We start from the raw sequence: 23,424 nt of genomic DNA, 5'->3' as shown, positions 1-23,424 counted from the left end.
AAAGTGACAGTTATTATGTATGTGGGTTTTACCAGTATTTAATATGATAGAATAAAAATTTTAAAAATTACGGAAAAGGTTTCCATTGGTTAAAGCCTCGGCTTGGGTCTCCAAATTTCACCCCCGCAAATGATGAAGCCATAGGTCTACAATTAAAAGGTCACACTTTATTTGGATAGTCTGGAAAGTCCATCTGTAGATGCTCTATTAACAAACTATGTGTCTGTTGATAAGCAACTGCTTGCTAAGGTCATGGTTCAGGTTAGGGTTAGGGTTATAAGAAGGATTAAGGGTTAAGGTTAGGGCTAGGGCTAGGGCTAGGATAAAGATTAAGTTTAGGGCTAGGATAAGGGTTAAGGTTAGGGATAGGGTTAGGGTTAGTAGATGGTTCGTTGAAATGTTACTGATAGTCTGTAGAGCATCTACAGATGGACGATTCAAATAAAGTGTTACCAGCTTTTCAGTTTGCTAATATATGACTGCCCACTGGGCACAAACTGGTTGAATCAACATTGTTTCAAGATAATTTGTCAACATATTGTGACTTGGAATGTACATTGCGTTTTAAAAAGTAATCAATGTAAACTTGTTGTTTTGAGGGTGAAATTTCAACCACAGGTCTATGTAATCATGGCAACCAAATTTCAACATAGACAAACCTTGTATGTGTTGAATTTGTACATTTAAAGCAACTTCAGATCTTAAATGTTATATCAACCATCAGACAAAAAAATATAGGCTGGGCAGCACCTCCTACTGGAGAGTCAATCTATCTACAGTTCATAAACCTTCAAGCGCTATGATGGAACTGGCTCTCACGAGGATCGCTACAGGAAAGGAAGACCCAGAGTTACCTCTGCTGTAGAGGATAAGTTCATTAGAGTTACCAACCTCAGAAATTGCAGCCTAACTAAATGCTTCACAGAGTTCAAGTAACAGACACATCAGGAATTCATGGTCGAATTGGACACCAATAAGAAGAAGAGACTTGCTTGGGCCAAGAAACACAAGCAATTGATATTAGACCAGTGGAAATCTGTCCTTTGGTCTGATGAGTCCAAATTTGAGATTTTTAGTTCCAACCGCCGAGTCTTTGTGAGACGCAGAGTGGGTGAACGGATTATCTCCGCATCTGTGGTTCCCACTGTGAAGCATGGAGGAGGTGCTTTGCTGGTGACACTGTCTGTGATTTATTTAGAATTCAACACTTAACCAGCATGGTTAATTGCAGAATTCTGCAGCAATACGCCATCCCATCTGGTTTGCGCTTAGTGAGACTATCATTTGCTTTTATACAGGACAATGATTCAACACACATCCAGGCCATGTAAGGGCTATTTGACCTAGAAGGAGAGTGATGGAGTGCTGCATTAGATGACCTGGCCTCCACAATCACCTGACCTCAACCCAATTGAGATGGTTTGGGATGAGTTGGACTGCAGAGTGAACGAAAAGCAGCCAACAAGTGCTCACTAATTGTGGGAACTCCCTGAAGACTGTTGGAAAAGCATTCAAAGTGAAGCTGGTTGAGAGAATGCCAAGAGTGTGCAAAGTTTCATCAAGGCAAGGGGTGGCTACTTTTAAGAATCTCAAATATAAAAAATATTTGGATTTGTTTAACACTTTTTGGATTTCTACATGATTCCATATGTTATTTCATAGTGTTGATGTGTTCACTATTATTCTACAGTGTAGAAAATAGTAAAATTAAAGAAAAACCCTTGAATGAGTAGATGTGCCCAAATGTTTCACTGGTACTCTATATCATAAGGCCTTTCTTTGAGGGTCTAATTACATCCTAATGGTCCTGCTACACTAGAGCCATCGGGTGTCCGGCACTGCCATCAGCCATTGAGGGAATGCTTCCTTTGAAATCAATGAAAGCTGCTATACTGTCTCTGTTGTGCTCGAGTTGCATCATATCCAATGGCCAAGCTCAAGAATAGCCGAGGTTCAATTCTCTATGGCTGACGTGCGTGTTCATTCCATCTTGTGAATTGAAATAATGAGAAATAAAGTTGATTTTGGTTGCATATGGCCTCAACTACACACCACTGGTTATTTTATGAGATTTATGAAGTCAAGAAGTTACCAGCTAACATAAACGCTAGCTAGCTACATTGACTATGTAGCCACCAATTGGGAACTTTTAATCTTCTGCAACCTGCATTGAGAATGACTTCCGGGGTAGGGAAGATTAATTGTTAAGACTACTTGAGTCATATAAACTGGAACACCCATCTCAGTAATGGGTGCAATAAATCCAGCTATTAACAGATTGGATTAGTTTAGATTTTTTTTTATTTTTTATGTTTGTGTAGCGTAAGATTAACAACAAACCAATCAATGAAAAAACACAGGTATTGAAACAAACATTTCTGAAAATCTACTTGCAATAAAGCATACTGGGAAATACAATGATGGGCGTGGTTTTGAGTGGATCATTTGAGTGGGTAAACAAACTTGAAACATCAGCTAAAATTATTGTCCTTTTGAATTCATTTGGCTTTTTGTAGTGTTGCCTTCCAAAGTCAAGCATGACATTTTAATTTTACTCAACAAGCTTTTTCAAATGCAGCTCACTTTGAGCAGAGTTTGTTGAGTAAACAAACTTAAACACATTAGCTACAATTGTTGTCCTCAATTGGTTAAGTTGGCTTTTTTACTGTGAAGGGTTTGGTGACGGTTGTGGTTATGGCTAGGAGTATGATTGAACCGAGGTGTGGTCATGAAGTTAGGGTTGTGTTTGAGGCTAGGGTTTAACAGCGATGTAGACATCAAGCTAGGGTGGGGGGTTAGGGTTGTGGTTGAGGGTTACACTTCGAACACCCCCGACGGCGTTATTGCGCAAAATAGTACGCAGCATCATCTGGCTATGTATGCAACAGAAGTTCAAAATTCACCTTCTGCTACCATTTCTGTCAAGCCATCTACGCACACAGTTTGACGCATACGTTAGATAAAACCAACATATGAACCACACCGAACGCACCGCAACGTAATGCTGCAAGGCAAACGCAGCGTTTCATTGGAAATGAATGTAATTCTGGTGTCCCAAAATGCAATGATGCTGTAAGTGCTATTTTTCATGGTCTGTACGAACCTCACCGCCAGCCCGTTGGTAGATGGATCATATGGTGCAGACCTGATGTACTGTACGCCATTCACCTCTAGGAACGTGGTCATTTCTTGGGACACTAACTGCGGTCCGTTGTCAGTAACAAGTTGGAGTGGCGAGCTAAACCGACTAAACACTTCTCCAAGGTCTTCTCTGCAGTAGTAGATCTTGTGATGGCAACCTCTGGCCACTTGCTATAAGTATCCACGACCACAATACATTCTGTCTTCGAATGTACATGCAAAGTCGACGTGTATGCGTTGCCACGCCTCCTCCAGCCAATACAAAGGTTGAAGGGGTAGAAGTTGAGATTTGTTGCAAAACTTTTGGAATGAGGAACATGTTTTTGCTTTCTCCTCAATTCTTCCATCCAGGCCACAAGAAGTAGCTTTGTTCGATTTCCTTCATGCAAACCATTCCACTATGACCTGAGTGTAGCTGCTGCAACACTGGTTTCCTCAATGAAGGCAGAATGATAAATTATGTGACCAAAAGTATGTGGACATCTGCTCGTCAAACATCTCATTCCAAAATCATGGGCATTAATATGGAGTTGGTCCTCCCTTTGCTGCTATAAGAGCCTCCACTCTTCTGGGAAGGCTTTCCACTGTTGGAACATTGCTGCGGGGAGGTACTTCCGTTCTGCCACGAGCATTAGTGAGGTCGGGCACTGATGTTTGGCGATTAGGCCTGGCTCGCAGTCAGCATTCCAATTCATCCTTAAGGTGTTCGATGGGTTTGAGGTCAGGGCTCTGTGCAGGCCAGTCAAGTACTTCCACACCAATTTCGACAAACCATTTCTGTATGGACCTTGCTTTGTGCACGAGGGACTTGTCATGCTGAAACAGTAAAGGGCCTACGCCAAAAAGTTGGAAGCACAGAATCGTCTAGAATGTCATTGTATGCTGTATCATTAAGATTCTCCTTCATTGGAACTAAGGGAACTAGCCCAAACCATGAAAAACAGCCCCAGACCATTATTCTTCCTACAACAAACTTTACAGTTGGCACAATGCATTAGGACAGGTAGCGTTCTCCTGGCATCCACTAAACCCAGATTTGTCCATCGGACTGACAGATGGTGAAGCGTGATTCATCACTCCAGAGAACACGTTTCCACTGCTCCAAAGTCCAATGACGGCGAGCTTTACACCACTCCAGCTGACACTTGGCATTGCATATGGTGGTCTTAGGCTTGTGTGTGTCACTTCAGATAACACTGGGTCGTTTCTGTTGTTTCTCTGCACTTGTGTTGAAGTGACTGGTGCTAAGTAGAAGATATCCACTTGGCGTGACTCCGGCTTGACCACAGGTAGTGGAAACCTGGAAAGTCTATCTGCGTTGCAGTTTTTACTTGCGGTACTTGATGTTCTAGGTGTGTGCTGACATTAACAAAGCCCACTTTTTAATTCTGCTTGCAGTAAGTAATGAAATCCCAGTATGCCGTCCAAAGATGGTCATCAGCGGACGAGGATCTGTAAGAAGGGTGAACTTCCTCCCACTCAGATACTGGGGAAACTTACGTACTCCAAAAACTTTGCTAAGGGATTCTTGTTCTATGTGTAGTAACAATATGCTTTGTTCAATGTCCTTGATGCGAAAGCGATCAGCTTCTCATCACCGGAAGGCATGATATGGGATACAACTGCTCCCACACCATATGGACTAGTATCACAAGCTATTTGTATGGGCAATGACAGGTCGAAGTGTGTCAATGCCTCAGATTTCAGGAGTGTTTCCTTGGTTTTTACGAATCCTTCCTCGCATTGTTCTGTCTATTTACATGTTTGACGAAGCAACTGATGCAGCGGCTTCAGCTTTGTCGCTAAGCTCGGGATAAAGTGTACGTAGTAATTCAGTAACCCCAGGAAAGAACGTAGTTGGCTGACTTCTGAGGAGCTGAGACGCGCAAGATAACCTTGACTGTGGCATTGATGACGTGCCCGAGGTATTCAACCAATGATTGGGAGAATGCAAATGTTTACTTATGAACTCGCAGTCCGTAGTCCTTCAATCTCTATAAGGTCGCATCCATGATCTTGACAAGGCCCTCTGTCCTTTCCAGTAACTATGATGTCCTCCAGGTAGCATTTTCCTCCAGGCAATCCACTCAGGATCTGGTCCATCACCTTCTGGAACAGCTCTGGCAAACTTGTGATTCCAAACTGTAGACGATAGTACCTGAAGAGCCCCTTGTGTGTCACGACGATCAGCAGCTTTTTGGACTTTTCATCCACCTGCTTGGCAGAGGTACATTTTGCAGAACTTTAGACCCCCAGCTAAACCCAGAAAAAGGTTATCATTGTGTGATAGCAGATACTGCTCAGTAGACAACACAGGGTTAACCAGTTTTGATTTAAGTATAGCTTTAGTATGACTGAAGCCTTTATTGCAGTGATCATCAACTAGATTCAGCCTCGGGCCGATTAGAACAGACTGCAAATTGACCACAAGATTTTTAATTTCAAGCCTTGCTTTTATACTTGTTAGATATTACTGCACTGTCGGAAATAGAAGCACAAGCATTTTGCTACACTTGCATTGACATCTGCTAACCATGTGTATGTGACCAATAAAATGTGATTTGGTATTTGTACACGATCAGTGGCTCTCTATTATGCGTGGGAATACTTGGGAACATATTTCTTAAATTAAAATCACTTGGAGCTGATTTGCTAGTGTTTTTACAGTCTATTGTGTCCAGCAATGAATTTTTATTTTTGAAAACTTTATTATTATTTTACTCAGAAAACTTGGGGGGCCAAATAAAACCACCTGTGGGTCACCAGTTGGGGCGGCCCGCAAGTGCTTTAATATTTAACTTCTGCCCACCGAATTCATATTCTATCACGATTCAGGATATGACCCAGATGCAGACACGGGAGGTGGATAGTACAGTTCTCAGATAATTTATTACAAACACGGGGCAGGCAAAGGGCATGTCGAGGACAGGCAGAGGTTCAGGTCAGAGTCAGGCAGGTCCAGGGCGGCAGGCAGGCTCGGGGTCAGGGCAGGCAGAATGGTCAGAACCGGAAAAAACTAGGAAACAGAACTTGAGAAACAGGAAGACGTGAAAGCACGCTGGTAAGACCTGACAAGACAAAGAGAGAACACAGGTATAAATACACAGGGGATAATGGGGCAGAAGGGTGACACCTAGAGAGGAGTGGAGACAAGCACAAAGACAGGTGAAACAAATCAGCGTGTGACATATTCATTATATAAATAGGCCAGCTTAATTTTGTCTGGCTTGCCATTCCAAATAAAATTGAATATTTGTTGCTCATATACACTGAACACAAATATAAATGCAACATGTAAAGGGTCCCATGTTTCATGACCTGAAATAAAAGATCCCAGAAATGTTCCATACACACAAAAAAAGCTTATTTCTCTCAAATGTTGTGCATAAATTTGTTTACAACCCTGTTAGTGAGATTTTTTATCTTTTGTCAAGATAATCCATCCACCTGACAGGTGTGGCATATCAATAAGATGATTAAATAGCATGATCATTATACAGGTGCACCTTGTGCTGGGGACAATTAAAGGCCAAAAATGTGCACGATGCCACATGTCTCAAGTTGAGGGAGCGTGCAATTGGCATGCTTACTGCAAGAATGTCCACCAGAGCTGTTGCCAGATAATTGAATGTTCATTTCTCTATCATAAACCGCTTCCAAAATCATTTTAGAGAATTTGGCAGTACGTCCAACAGGCCTCACAACCGCAGACCACATGTAACCACACCAGCCCAGGACCTCTTACATCCGGCTACTTCACCTGAGGGATCGTCAGAGGGGGTTGGAGGAGTATTTCTGTCGGTAATAAAGCCCTTTTGTTGGGAAAAACTCATTCTGACTGGCTGGGCCTGGCTCCCAGGCATGTGAAATCCATAGATTAGGACCTAATGAATTGATTTCAATTGACTGATTTCATTATATGAACTGTAACTCAGCAACATGTTGCATTTATATTTTTGTTCGGTATAATAAAAAAAACAAGTCGTTAGGTGTGGGCAGGGCCATTAGCACATAGGTAAACTGATATAATAAGGGTGATATTTCCACAAATAGACATGTATTTTCCTTTTCAAGGTAGCAAGATCTTAAATATTTTTACTAACTTTCCAATGTATTGTAGTGAGAATTTCTTTCTTTCGGGATATGAATACCAAGTATGTTCACTTCATGATCAGACCATTTAATTGGTAAACTACACAGTAATGTAACATTTACATTTTTTTGTAATCCAATAGGTAATATAGAACATTTATCATAGTTTGATTGTAATCCAGAGAGGTTAGAATAGTATCTATATCCTCTTTGAGGCTATGGAGGGATCCAAATTGTGGTTTTAAAATTAAAAAACATGAATCGTCAGCATACAATGACATCTTTGTTTTTAAGTCCTTGATATTATTGTTGGATCTGATTTTAATAGCTAACATTTTGATGGCCATAATAAATAGATGTGCCGATAGTGGACAACCTTGTTTTACTCCTCTTGACAGTGTAATACTTTCTGAGATGTAGCCGTTATTTACTATTTTACAACTTGGGTTACTATACATAACTTTAACCCTAGCATTTATATATAAATTTCAGTTGTACTTTATCAAAAGCCTTTTCAAAGTCATCTATAAATACCAGGCCTGGTATCCCAGATTTTTCATAGTGTTCTATTTTTATTTATTACACCCGGGTCCTGTTGCCAGCAGCATACCACCCTGCATCCCACTGCTGGCTTGCTTCTGAAGCTAAGCAAGGTTGGTACTGGTTGGTCCCTCGATGGGAGACCAGATGCTGCTGGAAGTGGTGTTGGAGGGCCAGTAGAAGGCACTCTTTCCTTTGGTCTAAAAAAATATCCCAATGCCCCAGGGCAGTGATTGCGGTCATTGCCCTGTGTAGGGTGCTGTCTTTCGGATGGGATGTTAAACGGGTGTCCAGAATCTCTGTGGTCACTAAAGTTCCCATTGCACTTATTGTAAGAGTAGGGTGTTAACACTGGTGTCCTGGCTAAATTCCCAATCTGGCCATCATATGATCACCTAATCATCCCCAGTTTAAAATTGACTCGTTCATCCCCCCTCCTCTCCCCTATAACTATTCCCCTGGTCGTTGCTGTAAATGAGAATGTGTTCTCAGTCAACTTACCTGGTAAAATAAGGGTTAAATACATATTTTTAAAAAAATCTGTAAAAGTGAAATCAGACCTTCTTGTAGAGTATCTAATAATCTACCATTTTTATTGCAGTGGTTAAAAACATGCTAATAGCCTTCCTCTGAGTATATCTAAAAAGGTTTGGTAAAACCTCAACTGGTATGTCATCCAGCCCTGGAGCTTTCCCGCTCTGAAAGGCTTTAATTGCATCAAGAAGTTCCTCCTCTGTAATTTAGCCTTCACATGAGTCTTTCTGTACAGCTGTTCATTTTACATTATGAATATTTAAAAAATCCTTAAAATTCGCTTCGGTTAATGGAGATGGCGGAAACTGAAACACAAACATATGCTTAAAGTACTTTGCTTCCTCTTTGAAAATATAGTTTGGTGAATCATGGGTGACTATGTTGGAGATAGTGCATTTTTCCCCAAATTCCATCCAGTTCGCTTTCTTATTATAATAAATTATACTTGATCTTTCTCGAATAAGTTCCTTCAGTTCTTTTTGTTTTCCTCTAACTTCTTCCGTGCCTCTATGGTACAGTTTTTATCGACTGTATCTGTACTGTTAGGCCTTCTGTCCTTTGTTAATATGAACTATTTTGACCTAAATTGCTTTTGTTTTAAAGATAGTATTGAACTGCATGGCCTCTAAAGGCACATTTAAGTGTCCCATACAATAAGGGGGATCTACTGTACCTATATTATGTCAGAAAAAGTTATACATTCTTTTGTCCTGGTTAAAAACAAATTGTCATCCAATAGGCTTTGATTCAATTTCCAATATCCTCGCCCATATGGAAATTCTGTAAGAGTTATGTATATGCCAATTATTTGATGGTCCTGAATCAATAATTTGTAGAAGCATCTTTGGCAGCGATTACAGCCGAGTCTTTCTGGTAAGTTTAAGAGCTTTCCACACCTGGATTGTGCAACGTTTGCCCAATATTATTTTCAGAATTCTTCAAGCTCTGTCAAATTGGTTGTTTTCAGGTCTTGCCATAGATTTTCTAGTCAAAACTGTAACTTTTACAAAAGCTGAAGAACATATGCACATCCAGGTACTTTCCGCAGGTGCTGGAGTTGTAGGCAAACTCATGGAAAACAAAAAGGAATATTGTATGTATATTACAATAAATATTGATCATATTCTGTGTATAATCATATGTTTTGATATATTGAAAGTTAGCTTCACAATATTATGTTATACATTTTTTACCTATTGTTTCAGGAAATGATGTCACTGAGTACTGCCCCTATATTTATAGGACCTTCCACCCCCACCTGGGATATGGATGCCTGATGAAGACTTAAGGGTTGAAACGTTGTAAATAAATATCACCTAAAACTGTAACACAGCCACAAATTTGTGTTTTAGGATATTATCATGCGTCTGGTGGAAAGCAAACTGAACCAAGTTTTCCTCTAGGATTTATATTTTATCCTGAAAAACTCCCCAGTCCTTCACAATTTCAGGCACACCCATAGCATAATGCAGCCACCACTACTGTATGCTTGAAAATATGGAGTGGTACTCAGTGTTGTATTGGATTTGCGCCAAACATAACTTTGCATTCAGGTCAAAAATATTTTTGGGGTGGGCATTAATACTTTAGTGTCGTGTTGCAAAACAGGATACATGTTTTGGAATATTTGTATTCTGTACAGGCTTCCTTCTTTCACTCGTCAATGAGGTTAGAATTGTAGAATAACTACAATGTTGTTGATCCATCCTCAGTTTTTTCCTATCACAGCCATTAAATGTGTAACCGTTTTAAAGTCCCTGTTGGCTTCATGTTGAAATCCCTGAGTGGTTTCCTTCCTCTCCGGCAACTGAGTTAGGAAGGACACCTGTGTCTTTGCAGTGACTGGGTGTATTGATACACTATCCAAAGTGTAATTAATAACTTCAACATGCTCAAAGTGACATTTCATGTTTAAAAAAAATAAATACCCAGCTACCAATAGATGCCCCTCTTTGCGAGGCATTGGAAAACCTCACTGGTCTTTGTGGTTGAATCTGTGTTTGAAATTCACTGCTAGACTAAGGGACCTTACAGAAATTCAGGCTGTAACACAACAAAAATGTGGAAAAAGTCAAGGGAATACTTTCCTGAATACTTTCTGAAGGCACTGCATAAAAAAGACGCATAAAAAAATGTGTTTTGAATAAAGAAGCAATAATTATTTACCCAAATGGCGCAGAGGAAGAAGGCCATGCCATGTTTCCTTACCTTGAAAGCAGTTTAAGCATGTGGATAGAGGACAGTTTGTAACGGTTGTCGTCGGGGATAGAGGACCATAACGCAGCAGGAATGTGGATGCTCATCTTGTTAATTTATTTTAAATCAAGAGAACACCAAAATAACAAACGAAGAACTCACGAACAACAAAAGTCTTGTCAGGCTCACACAAGCAAAACAAGAAACAATCTCCCACAACACCAAACAATTACCCATATATAGGACTCTCAATCAGAGGCAACGAAAAAGCACCTGCCTCCAATTGAGAGTCCAACCCCCCATCAACCTAAACATAGAAATACAACAAACCAGAAAGAACATAGAAATACAAAACAGACCAAAACCCAGAAATAATAAATCAAACATCCTACTACATACACCACCACCCCGAAACACAAACAAAATACCCTCTGCCACATCCTGACCAAACTACAATAGCAAATAATCCCTAAACTGGTCAGGACGTGACATTAACCCCCCCCCCCCTGAAGGTGCAAACCCCGGATGCACCTTACACAAAAAAAACTATCCCCAAAAACAAACAAAAATCCCCCTAAACTAAAAGGGAGGGAAGGGAGGGTGGCTGCCGTCAACGACGGCACCTGTGCTACACCCCCCCCTCCCCAACCCACCTAAACTGGAGGTGGTTCCGGCTCAGGCCTACTGCCCTCCAGACTGCAGACAGACTCCCATCGTTCCGGATCGTAGGCAGACCCATTCCGTTCCAGATCGTAGGCAGACCCATTCCATTCCACGCTGTAAGCAGACTCATTTTGTACACAGTTAATCACATTTACTTCCGGATCGTCAACAGACTTACTCAGTCCCGGGTCGCAGGCAGACCCCCTCGGTTCCGGGTCGCAGGCAGTCCCCCTCGGTTCCGGGTCGCAGGCAGTCCCCCTCGGTTCCGGACTAGACACTGGTGCCGGATACTCTGGACTGCACACTGGTGCCGGATACTCTGGACTGCACACTGGTGCCGGATACTCTGGACTGCACACTGGTGCCGAACTCTCGAGGCTGGGCTGACGCACTGGAAGCCTGATGCGTGGTATTGGTACTGGATGTGCCAGTCTGGGGACACGCACCTCAGGGCTAGTGCGGGGAGCGGGAACAGGATGAGTCGGACTGGGCTGACGCACTGGACCGTAGAGGCTTACTGGCGGTCTCGAGCGCAGAACTGGCATCGCTCTTACTGGCTGGATGCCCACTTCCCCCTGGGAAATGCGGGGCGCTGGTACTGCGCGTACCGGCCTAAAAATACTTGGCCTCGCCACAGAACCCATTACCCCGAAGCACGGGACCTGTCCAGTCACTGGTTGCCCAAAAAAGGTAGGGGGATTTGGCCTGGGGCTCACTCCTCGCCCAGCCAAACTACCCATGTGCCGCCCCCCAACAAAAATCTTGGGGCTGCCTCTCGTGTTCCCTTAAATCCTTCACAGCCCTGGAAATGCCTCTCCTCAACTCTGCCCATGTCTCCTTTTCCCGACAGTCCATATCATATTCCCATCGCTCCCTTCTCCGCTGCTTGGTCCTATTGTGGTGGGAGATTCTGTAACGGTTGTCGTCGGGGATAGAGGACCAAAACGCAGCAGGAATGTGGATGCTCATCTTGTTCATTTATTTTAAATCAAGAGAACACCAAAATAACAAAAACGAACAGCAAAACAAGAAACAATCTCCCACAACACCAAACCAAACAATTACCCATATATAGGACTCTCAATCAGATGCAACGAGAAAGCACCTGCCTCCAATTGAGAGTCCAACCCCCCATCAACCTAAACATAGAAATACAACAAACCAGAAAGAACATAGAAATACAAAACATAGAACATAGACCAAAACCCAGAAATAATAAATCAAACACCCTAATACATACACCACAACCCCGAAACACATAAACAAAATACCCTCTGCCACGTCCTGACTAAGCTACAATAGCAAATAATCCCTAAACTGGTCAGGACGTGACACAGTTATGGACCTAAACTCAAACACTCATGAAAACATAAAAATGTTATTGTTATTGAATATGGCCGGTGTCTGTAAATGTCTGCAAAAAAGCGTAATGAAATTGTTGCCAGCAGGCTGTTATCCAGAGGTAAACAAATCATCGGCCAGAGTGTCATGTGTGTGCTCTGAGAGCGAAACGAGATGGGTGGGGCTAAAGCTTAAGAGGGTGTGAACGATGTTGAATCGGTGTAGACAAAGAAGAGCTCTTCACTAGATACCAAAACATCCAAAGGCCATTTTCTCATAAGTGAGTTCTTTCAAAGCAGAATTACTTTCCCATTGTTCCTCAAAAATGCAGTGTATGATATACCATTTTGTAGCTCTGATGTAAAAAATGTAACCCCCCCCCAAAAAAAACACCATTTAAACTGTTGCTACATAAGACTCCAGGTGGTGAGTCACACATTAAAGAATGTCCTTTTTGCCCCCAAACATTTTTCATATAGGAATGTATAGAAAGATTTTACACTATTTGACATTTTGGAGAGATTTTTGACACATAAAAGACACCTGGAAGTAACTCATTGGCCTTGTGGTTTTAGCCCATTGTGACACAGGGGGTGAACACTGTTTGGCAGGAAACTAACACAATTTCAAAATCTGTGGGTGGCAAGCCAACCCAATGAAGGCCCTTTTAAAGGCTCTCTGAAATGTAATAGGTACAAATTTTCACAACTATTGTCTTTACTATATTGCCCTTAAAATACTACTCAAATGCATCTTTCCGCTCTTACTTTGTTTTCTACAAAACTTCCAGACCATGAGTAAATGGCAATCCTTAAAAGCCCAGTGCAGTCAAAATTATGTTTTTCCTGTGTTTTGTATCATATTATACAACAGCGGAAGAAATTAACACTCTAGAAGTGTGAAAAAATGTCATAATATGAAATAGCTGCTGCTTGAAAATACGATCAGCAGGTTTTGCATGGGTGGAGTTTTGGCATACCAGGTGACATCACCAGGTGGTATGAGTTAATAGATCAATAAAGAGAGTTTGAAACCTCTGTGCATATAAAAGCTACTTTCAGTTTACATATCCCTCCCATTAGGCCCCTCTGTTCTGGTGGATTGATCAACATTGTGGTTAATGCACTACTTTAGTGTCCTTCCCCTCCCCGCTCAGATCACTCCCAGACAGTCCTAGCAAAATTCTTGCTTGAATTTTATTATTTTGTTTCTTTTTGACCATTTTAATGGAAAACTATTACAGTAAAGTACTTAACTGTTACCCAGAAATAATTTGAAATTGAGATAAAACATTTTTTTTTTTTAAATGGCTGCATTGGGCCTTTTAAAATGTAGGAAATGCATTTTCAATGTTCAAATCACGACAACGCCCGAGCCACTTTAGCTCTGCATTAAAGTTTCAGATAGGTAGCATAGTAAAGGGATGTATGATACATAATTAAGATGTACGTAAATCTGAACACGTTTTTCTCTCCATACCCACCAAACACCCGCTGTAGAATTATAAATAGCACATATTCTCATGTACTTTAATTGTTTTTATAGTGGAGTTGCTAAGCAGAGCAGAAGTGAGACAACAGTTAGGCAACAGTAAATGCCTGGCCTGTTAGTCTGGGTAGTCATCTGGGTGGGTTGGCTACTATAAATACAATATCTGGAAAGGATCAAAAGCTTGCAAGGACTCAAGTTGCCAATAAATATACATTACAATACCTGGTTATTTTAGGTGTTTCTAGGGCAAGGCTTGTAGTCGCTCTCTCTCACACACACACTCCCTCTCTCTCTCTCTCTTGCTCTCTCTCACACACACACACACACACACACACACACACACACACACACACACACACACACACACACACACACACACACACACACCACCCCCCCCCCCCCGCCTGTACGGCCTGACACCGACACTGCTGTCCTCACAGGCTTCAGAAACGTGCTGCCTCTGCACTGCAGACTGTCCCACAGCAGTGAGTTACACACACACATGCAAGAACATGCTCACGTACTTCAATTACAATGAAATAGAAGACGAGAGGAAATACATTTACAGATGACGTTAGAAATGCAACTTATGAGACTTGCATTCTCCTGTGATCCAGTCTGATGTATAAAACATGATAGGGGAAGTAACAGTTCTCTACAAACATGCCTGTCTGACCTGTGTGGTGTTGTCACCCTATTTAAAGCTGAAGAAGACCAATGTATTATGCAGGGATGCAGTAAGCACTGTACTGTACGTAGCGGCCAGAGCAGAGCTGGATCTACAGGGAATGGAAAAAGGCGGAACTGAGGAAGTAGTAGTGTGCACGTGTGCTCCTTGCTGTGTGCGTGTTTTGTGTGAGTTTCGGGGTGTGCATGTGCAGATGTGAAATATGTCTGTGTATTTGAGTGTTTGTGTGTGTGTGTGTGTGTGTGTGTGTATATCTGTGTGTGTCTGTTATCAGGGTTGATTGATCAATAGTGACAGTGTCTTGAGGAGAGTGGGCAGGGAGACCATAGGATCTTCTCTCCCAGTCTCTAACGCAATGACATCACTGCTGCTCACCGCCAAACTGACCTTTATTTACAATGCACTGTAGCTCTGCATCCCACCTGAGACAGAGCATCCCCTGTGTGTGTGTGCCCACGTTCATGCACGTGCGTGTGTGCTTACATCTGTTTGTATACAGTGAATTCGGAAAGTGTTCAGACCCCTTTCCATTTTTTCATTTTTTTAAAAAGTTACAGCCTTAATTCTAAAATATATAAAATATTTTGTTTTTCTCATCAATCTACACACAATACCCCATAATGACAAAGTGAAAACAGATTTAGAAATGTTTGCATATTTATAAAAAATGAAAAACAGAAATACCTTATTTACATAAGTATTCAGACCCTTTGCTACGAGACTCGAAATTGAGCTCTGGTGCATCCTGTTTCAATTGATCATCCTTGAGATGTTTCTACAACTTGATTGGAGTCCACCTGTGGTAAATTCAATTGATTGGACATCCTTTGGAAAGGCACATGCTGGTCTATATAAGGTCCCACAGTTGACAGTGCATGTCAGAGCAAAAACCAATCCATGAGGTCGAAGGTATTGTCCATAGAGCTCCGAGACAGGATTGTGTCGAGGCACAGATCTGAGGAAAGGTTAATAAATACACAGGGGGTAATGGGGAAGATGGGCGACACCTGGAGGGGAGTGGAGACAATCACAAAGACAGGTGAAACAGATCAGGGTGTGACACTGGGAGACTGGTCAGGATTGAGGGAAAGATAAATGGAGCAAAGTACAGAGAGATCCTTGATGAAAACCTGCTCCAGAGCACTCAGGACCTCAGACTAGGGCGAAGGTTTACCTTACAACAGGATAACGACCCTAAGCACACAGCCAAGACAACGCAAGAGTGGCTTCGGGACAAGTCTCTGAATGTCCTTGAGTGGGCCAGCCAGAGTCCGGACTTGAACCCGGTCGAACATCTCTGGAGAGACTTGAAAATAGCTGTGCAGCAATGCTCCCCATCCAACCTGACAAAGCTTGAGAGGATCTGCAGAGAAGAATAGGAGAAACTCCCCAAATACAGGTGTGCCAAGCTTGTAGCATCATACCCAAGAAGACTCGAGGATGTAATCGCTTCAAAAGGTGCTTCAACAAAGTACTGAGTAAAGGGTCTGAATAGTTATGTAAATGTGATAGTCTAGTTTTAAAAAATATATATTTTTACATTTGCCAAAAAACTGTTTTGCTTTGTCATTATACGGTATTGTGTATAGATTGATAAGGATAAAAATATATATATTTTAGAATAAGGCTGAAACATAACAAAATGTGGAAAAAGTCAAGAGGTCTGAATACTCTCCAAATTCACTGTACTGTATATGTGTGGGTAACCTCCATACCAAGAATCTAAAACAAAAGCCATGAACAAAGAATAATGAGGCATTCACCCCAGCTTTGCTCTTTAAGATGTCTCCCACACAACTCTGAACTGCTGCCAATTTCATATGAGCCCACTTGAAGATTCCAACAATATCCCCTCACACAGACAGTATTGTTCCCTGTACCACCTACACTCACAAAGCAAAAGGCAACTCGGATCCAATATCTCAACGACGTTCTCCACATCAGTAGCGTAGGAGGCAAATGGAAAGGTCTCGTTCCATAAATACACTGGAAGGTGATAATAATAATAATCAGAAATGGCATTAGCTTAGCAGCCAAGTCTTTTACATAATGTCATTGCCTGGTACAGATATTGCTTTGCATCACGGGGCCCACCGGACTCCTTACATGAACAGAGCCTACCCACTATTTTTGCCTGTGAGAGAATGCACCAGCAAATTCAATAATCTAACCACCTTGTTCCAATCTAGTCCCCTTTCAGTCTCCACTCTCTCCCACTCAGTCTCAGATACAAAGATATGATTTGATCTCTGGCATGCAGGGTTATTTAGATCAGCACAGGTAATTGTCTTGTTCATTAGTGGCATCTGTGTGCAGTCTTTATGAGCTTCCTGTTCAATTATGTGCTGTGAAGAAATTGACCTCTGGTCCTCCTGTCTCTTCTCAGCAGGGCTTGGGATATAGCCTCGGGCACCTAGGTATAGCCCTCAAAGCAGATATATAAACTCAACAAAAAAAGAAACTCCCTCTCACTGTCAACTGCGTTTATTTTCAGCAAACTTAACATGTGTAAATATTTGTATGAACACAACAAGATTCAACAACTGAGACATAAACTGAACAAGTTCCACAGACGTGACTAACAGAAATGGAATAATGTGTCCTTGAACAATGGGAGGGTCAAAAATAACAGTCACTATCTGGTGTGGCCACCAGCTGCATTAAGTTCTGCAGTGCATCTCCTCCTCATGGACTGCACCAGATTTGACAGTTCTTGCTGTGAGATGTTACCCCACTCTTCCGCCAAGGAACCTACAAGTTCCCAGACATTTCTGGGGGGAATGGCCCTGGCCCTCACCCTCCGATCCAACAGGTCTGAGACGTGCTCAATGGGATTGAGATCCGGGTTCTTCGCTGGCCATGGCAGAACACTAACATTCCTGTCCTGCAGGAAATCACACACAGAATGAGCAGTATGGCTGGTGGCATTGTCATGCTGGAGGGTCATGTCAGGATGAGCCTGCAGGAAGGGTACCACATGAGGGAGGAGGATGTGTTCCCTGTAACGCACAGCATTGAGATTGCCTGCAATGACAACAAGCTCAGTCCGATGATGCTGTGACACACCGCCCCAGACCATGACAGACCCTCCACCTCCAAATCGATCCTGCTCCAGAGTACAGGCCTCGGTGTAACGCTCATTCCTTAGACGATAAATGCGAATCTTACCATCACCCCTGGTGAGACAAAACCGCGACTCGTCAGTGAAGAGCACTTTTTGCCAGTCCTGTCTGGTCCAGCGACGGTGGGTTTGTGCCCATAGGCGGCGTTGTTGCCGGTGATGTCTGGTGAGGACCTGCCTTACAACAGGCCTACAAGCCTTCAGTCCAGCCTCTCTCGGCCTATTGCAGACAGTCTGAGCACTGATGGAGGGACTGTGCTTTCCTGGTGTAACTCGGGCAGTTGTTGCCATCCTGTGCCTGTCCCGCAGGTTTGATGTTTGGATGTTCCGATCCTGTGCAGGTGTTGTTACACGTGGTCTGCCACTGCAAGGACGATCAGCTGTCCGTCCTGTCTCTCTGTAGCGCTGTCTTAGGCATCTCACAGTACGGACATTGCAATTTATTGCCCTGGCCACATCTGCAGTCCTCATGCCTCCTTGCAGCATGCTTAAGGCATGTTCACGCAGATGAGCAGGGACCCTGGGCATCTTTCTTTTGGTGTTTTTCAGAGTCAGTAGAAAGGCCTCTTTAGTGTCCTAAGTTTTCATAACTGTGACCTAAATTGCCTACCGTCTGTAAGCTGTTAGTGTCTTAACGACCGTTCCACTGGTGCATGTTCATTAATTGTTTATGGTTCATTGAACAAGCATGGGAAACAGTGTTTAAACCCTTTACAATGAAGATCTGTGAAGTTATTCTAATTTTTACAAATTATCTTTGAAAGACAGGGTCCTGAAAAAGGGACGTTTCTTTTTTTGATGAGTTTAGCATGTGTTTTGTATACAGTACACTCCTAGAAAAAAAATGACAGACAGACAGACAGACAGAAACATTCCTCTGTTTCATCAGCTGTCCGGATGGCTGGTCTCAGATGATCCTGCAGGTTAAGAAGCCAGATGTGGAGGTTCTGGACTGGCGTGGTTACACGCGATCTGCGGTTGTGAGGCCAGTTGGACGTACTGCCAAATTCTCTAAAACGACATTGGAGACGGCTTATGGTAGAGAAATGAGCATTCAATTCTCTGGCAACAGCTCTGGTGGACATTCCTGCAGTCAGCATGCCAATTCCACACTCCCTCAAAACATCTGTGGCATTGTGTTGTGTGCGAAAACTGCACATTTTAGTGTGGACTTTTATTGTCTCCAGCACAAAGTGCACCTGTGTAATGATCATGCTGTTTAATCAGATTTTTGATATGCCACACATGTTAGGTGATTGGATTATCTTGGCAAAGGAGAAATGCTCACTAACAGGCATGTTAACAAATTTGTGCACAACATTTTAGAAAAATAAGCGTTTTGTGATTATGAAACATTTCTGGGATCTTTTATTTTAGCTCATGAAACATGGCACAAACACTTTAAATGTTGTATTTATATTTTTGTTCAGTGTGTGTGTATATATATATATATATTATATATATATATATATATATGTATATTTTTTTATTTATTTATTTCACCTTTATTTAACCAGGTAGGCAAGTTGAGAACAAGTTCTCATTTACAATTGCGACCTGGCCAAGATAAAGCAAAGCAGTTCGACAACATACAAAAACACAGAGTTACACATGGAGTAAAACAACATACAATCAATGATGCAGTAGAAAAATAAAAAAAATAAGACTATATACAATGTGAGCAAATGATGTGAGATAAGGGAGGTAAAGGCAAAAAAAATGCCATGGTGGAAAAGTAAATAAAGTATAGCAAGAAAAACACTGGAATGGTAGATTTGTAGTTTGAAGAAAGTTCAGAGATAAAATATAAATAAAATGGTGCAAAGGAGCAAAATAAATAAAATAAATAAATACAGTAGGGGAAGAGGTAGTAGTTTGGGCTAAATTATAGATGGGCTATGTACAGGTGCAGTGATCTGTGAGCTGCTCTGACAGCTGGTGCTTAAAGCTAGTGAGGGAGATAAGTGTTTCCAGTTTCAGAGATTTTTGTAGTTCGTTCCAGTCATTGGCAGCAGAGAACTGGAAGGAGAGACGACCAAAGGAGGAGTTGGCTTTAGGGGTGACCAGAGAGATATACCTGCTGGAGCGCGTGCTACAGGTGGGTGCTGCTATGGTGACCAGTGAGCTGAGATAAGGGGGGACTTTACCTAGCAGGGTCTTGTAGATGACCTGGAGCCAATGTGTTTGGCGACGATTATGAAGCGAAGGCCAGCCAACGAGAGCGTACAGGTCGCAGTGGTGGGTAGTATATGGGGCTTTGGTGACAAAACGGATGGCACTGTGATAGACTGCATCCAGCTTGTTGAGTAGGGTATTGGAAGCTATTTTGTAAATGACATCGCCGAAGTCGAGGATTGGTAGGATGGTCAGTTTTACGAGGGTATGTTTGGCAGCATGAGTGAAGGATGCTTTGTTGCGAAATAGGAAGCCAATTCGAGATTTCACTTTGCATTGGAGATGATTGATGTGAGTCTGGAAGGAGAGTTTACAGTCTAACCAGACACCTAGGTATTTGTAGTTGTCCACAAATTCTAAGTTAGAACCGTCCAGAGAAGTGATGCTGGACAGGCGGGCAGGTGCAGGCAGCGATCGGTTGAAGAGCATGCATTTAGTTTTACTTGTGTTTAGGAGCAGTTGGAGACCACGGAAGGAGAGTTGAATGGCATTGAAGCTCGTCTGGAGGGTTGTTAACACAGTGTCCAAAGAAGGGCCAGAAGTGTACAGAATGGTGTCGTCTGCGTAGAGGTGGATCAGAGATTCACCAGCAGCAAGAGCGACATCATTTATGTATACAGAGAAAAGAGTTGGCCCAAGAATTGAACCCTGTGGTACCCCCATAGAGACTGCCAGAGGTCCAGACAGTAGGCCCTCCGATTTGACACACTGAACTCTGTCAGAGAAGTAGTTGGTGAACCAGGCGACGCAATCGTTTGAGAAACCAAGGCTACTGAGTCTGCCGATGAGGATGTGGTGATTAACAGAGTCAAAAGCTTTGGCCAGGTCAATGAATACGGCAGCACAGTATTGTTTCTTATCGATGGCGGTTACGATGTCGTTTAGGACCTTGAGCGTGGCTGAGGTGCACCCATGACCAGCTCTGAAACCAGATTGCATAGCGGAGAGGGTGCTGTGGGATTCGAAATGGTCGGTAATCTGTTTGTTGACTTGGCTTTCGAAGACCTTAGAAAGGCAGGGTAGGATGGATATAGGTCTGTAGCAATTTGGGTCAAGAGTGTCACCTCCTTTGAAGAGGGGGATGACAGCAGCTGCTTTCCAATCTATGGGAATCTCAGACGACACGAAAGAGAGGTTGAACAGGCTAGTAATAGGGGTTGCAATAATTTCGGCAGATAATTTTAGAAAGAAAGGGTCCAGATTGTCAAGCCCAGCTGATTTGTAGGGGTCCAGATTTTGCAGCTCTTTCAGAACATCAGCTGAATGGATTTGGGAGAAGGAGAAATGGGGGAGGCTTGGGCGAGTAGCTGTGGGGGGTGCAGTGCTGTTGAATGCAGTAGGGGTAGTTAGGTGGAAAGCATGGCCAGCCGTAGAAAAATGCTTATTGAAATTCTCAATTATAGTGGGCTTATCGGTGGTGACAGAGTTTCCTATCCTCAGTGCAGTGGGCAGTTGGGAGGAGGTGTTCTTATTCTCCATGGACTTTACAATGTCCCAGAACTTTTTAGAGTTGGAGTTGCACGAAGCGAATTTCTGTTTGAAAAAGCTAGCCTTGGCGTTTCTAACTGCCTGTGTGTATTGGTTTCTAACTTCCCTAAAAAGTTGCATATCGCGGGGGCAGTTCGATGCTAATGCAGAACGCCACAGGATATTTTTGTGTTGGTTAAGGGCAGTCAGGTCTGGGGAGAACCAAGGGCTATATCTGTTCCTGGTTCTAAATTTCTTGAAAGGGGCATGCTTATTTAAGATGGAGAGGAAGGCATTTTAAAAAAATAACCAGGCATCCTCTACTGACGGGATGAGGTCAATATCCTTCCAGGATACCAGGGCCAGGTCGAATAGAAAGGCTTGCTCGTTGAAATGTTTCAGGGAGCGTTTGACAGTGATGAGTGGAGGTCGTTTGACCACTGACCCATTACGGGTGCAGGCAATGAGGCAGTGATCGCTGAGATCTTGGTTGAAAACAGCAGAGGTGTATTTAGAGGGCACGTTGGTTAGGATGATATCTATGAGGGTGCCAGTGTTTGCGGCTTTGGGGTTGTACCTGGTGGGTTCATTAATAATTTGTGTGAGATTGAGGGCATCAAGCTTGGATTGTAGGATGGCTGGGGTGTTAAGCATGTCCCAGTTTAGGTCACCTAGTAGCACGAGCTCTGAAGATAGATGGGGGGCAATCAGTTCACATATGGTGTCCAGAGCACAACTAGGGGCCGAGGGGGGTCTATAGCAGGCGGCAACGGTGAGAGACTTGTTTTTGGAGAGGTGGATTTTTAAAAGTAGAAGTTCAAATTGTTTGGGTACAGACCTGGATAGCAGGACAGAACTCTGCAGGCTATCTCTGCAGTAGATTGCAACACCGCCCCCTTTGGTCGTTCTATCTTGTCTGAAAACGTTGTAGTTAGGGATGAAGATTTCAGAGTTTTTGGTGGACTTCCTAAGCCAAGATTCAGACACAGCTAGGACATCCGGGTTGGCAGAGTGTGCTAAAGCAGTGAATAAAACAAACTTAGGGAGGAGGCTTCTAATGTTAACATGCATGAAACCAAGGTTATTACGGTTACAGAAGTCATCAAAAGAGAGCGCCTGGGGAGTAGGAGTGGAGCCAGGCACTGCAGGGCCTGGATTCACCTCTACATCCCCAGAGGAGCAGAGAAGAATAAGTATGAGGGTACGGCTAAAAGCTATAAGAATTGGTCGTCTGTGACGTCCAGAATAGAGAGAAAAAGGAGCAGGTTTCTGGGGGCGATAAAATAGCTTCAAGGTATAATGTACAGACAAAGGTATGGTGGGATGTGAGTACAGAGGAGGTAAACCTAGGCATTTAGTGATTATGAGAGAGATATTGTCTCTAGAAACATAATTGAAACCAGAAGATGTCATAGCATGTGTGGGTGGAGGAACTGAGAGGTTGGATAAGGTATAATGAGCAGGGCTAGAGGCTCTACAGTGAAATAAGCCAATAAACACTAACCAGAACAGCAATGGAGAAGGCATATTGACATTAAGGAGAGGCATGCTTAGCCGAGTGATCAAAGGGTCCAGTGAGATTCAGACAGCTAGCCAGGCCATAGGTAGCAAGCTGGTGGAAGATGGGAGGGAGGTCTGTTTTTAGCCACCTCGTGCGTTTCCTTCTGTGGGTTAGTGGGGTTCCGTGTGGAAGGGGGGACCAGTCCAAGTTGGCAAAATAGTTAGTTATAGTGGCCCAAGAAAAGTGTCCGATAGACCTATTCAGATCGCAGCCGAAAAGACAGCTAACGATTAGCGGGCCGCAGATGGGCGATCAGGTTACGTCGCGACGGAGGGGCCAGTTGGATAACTCCCTCGGGCAGATAACGTCGGTGGTCCAGTCGTGAAGACCCGATGGGGCTCCGCATCGGCAGTAAAACGGGTCAGGATAGGTGAGTTGTAGCCCAGGAGACACTTCAGCTGGCTAGCTCATGAA

Source organism: Salmo salar, chromosome 17, assembly GCF_965601325.2.
Source record: "Salmo salar chromosome 17, fSalSal1, whole genome shotgun sequence".
Classification (NCBI taxonomy): domain Eukaryota; kingdom Metazoa; phylum Chordata; class Actinopteri; order Salmoniformes; family Salmonidae; genus Salmo; species Salmo salar.
The sequence above is the reverse complement of the archived record's forward strand: the minus strand, read 5'-3'. Positions refer to the sequence as shown.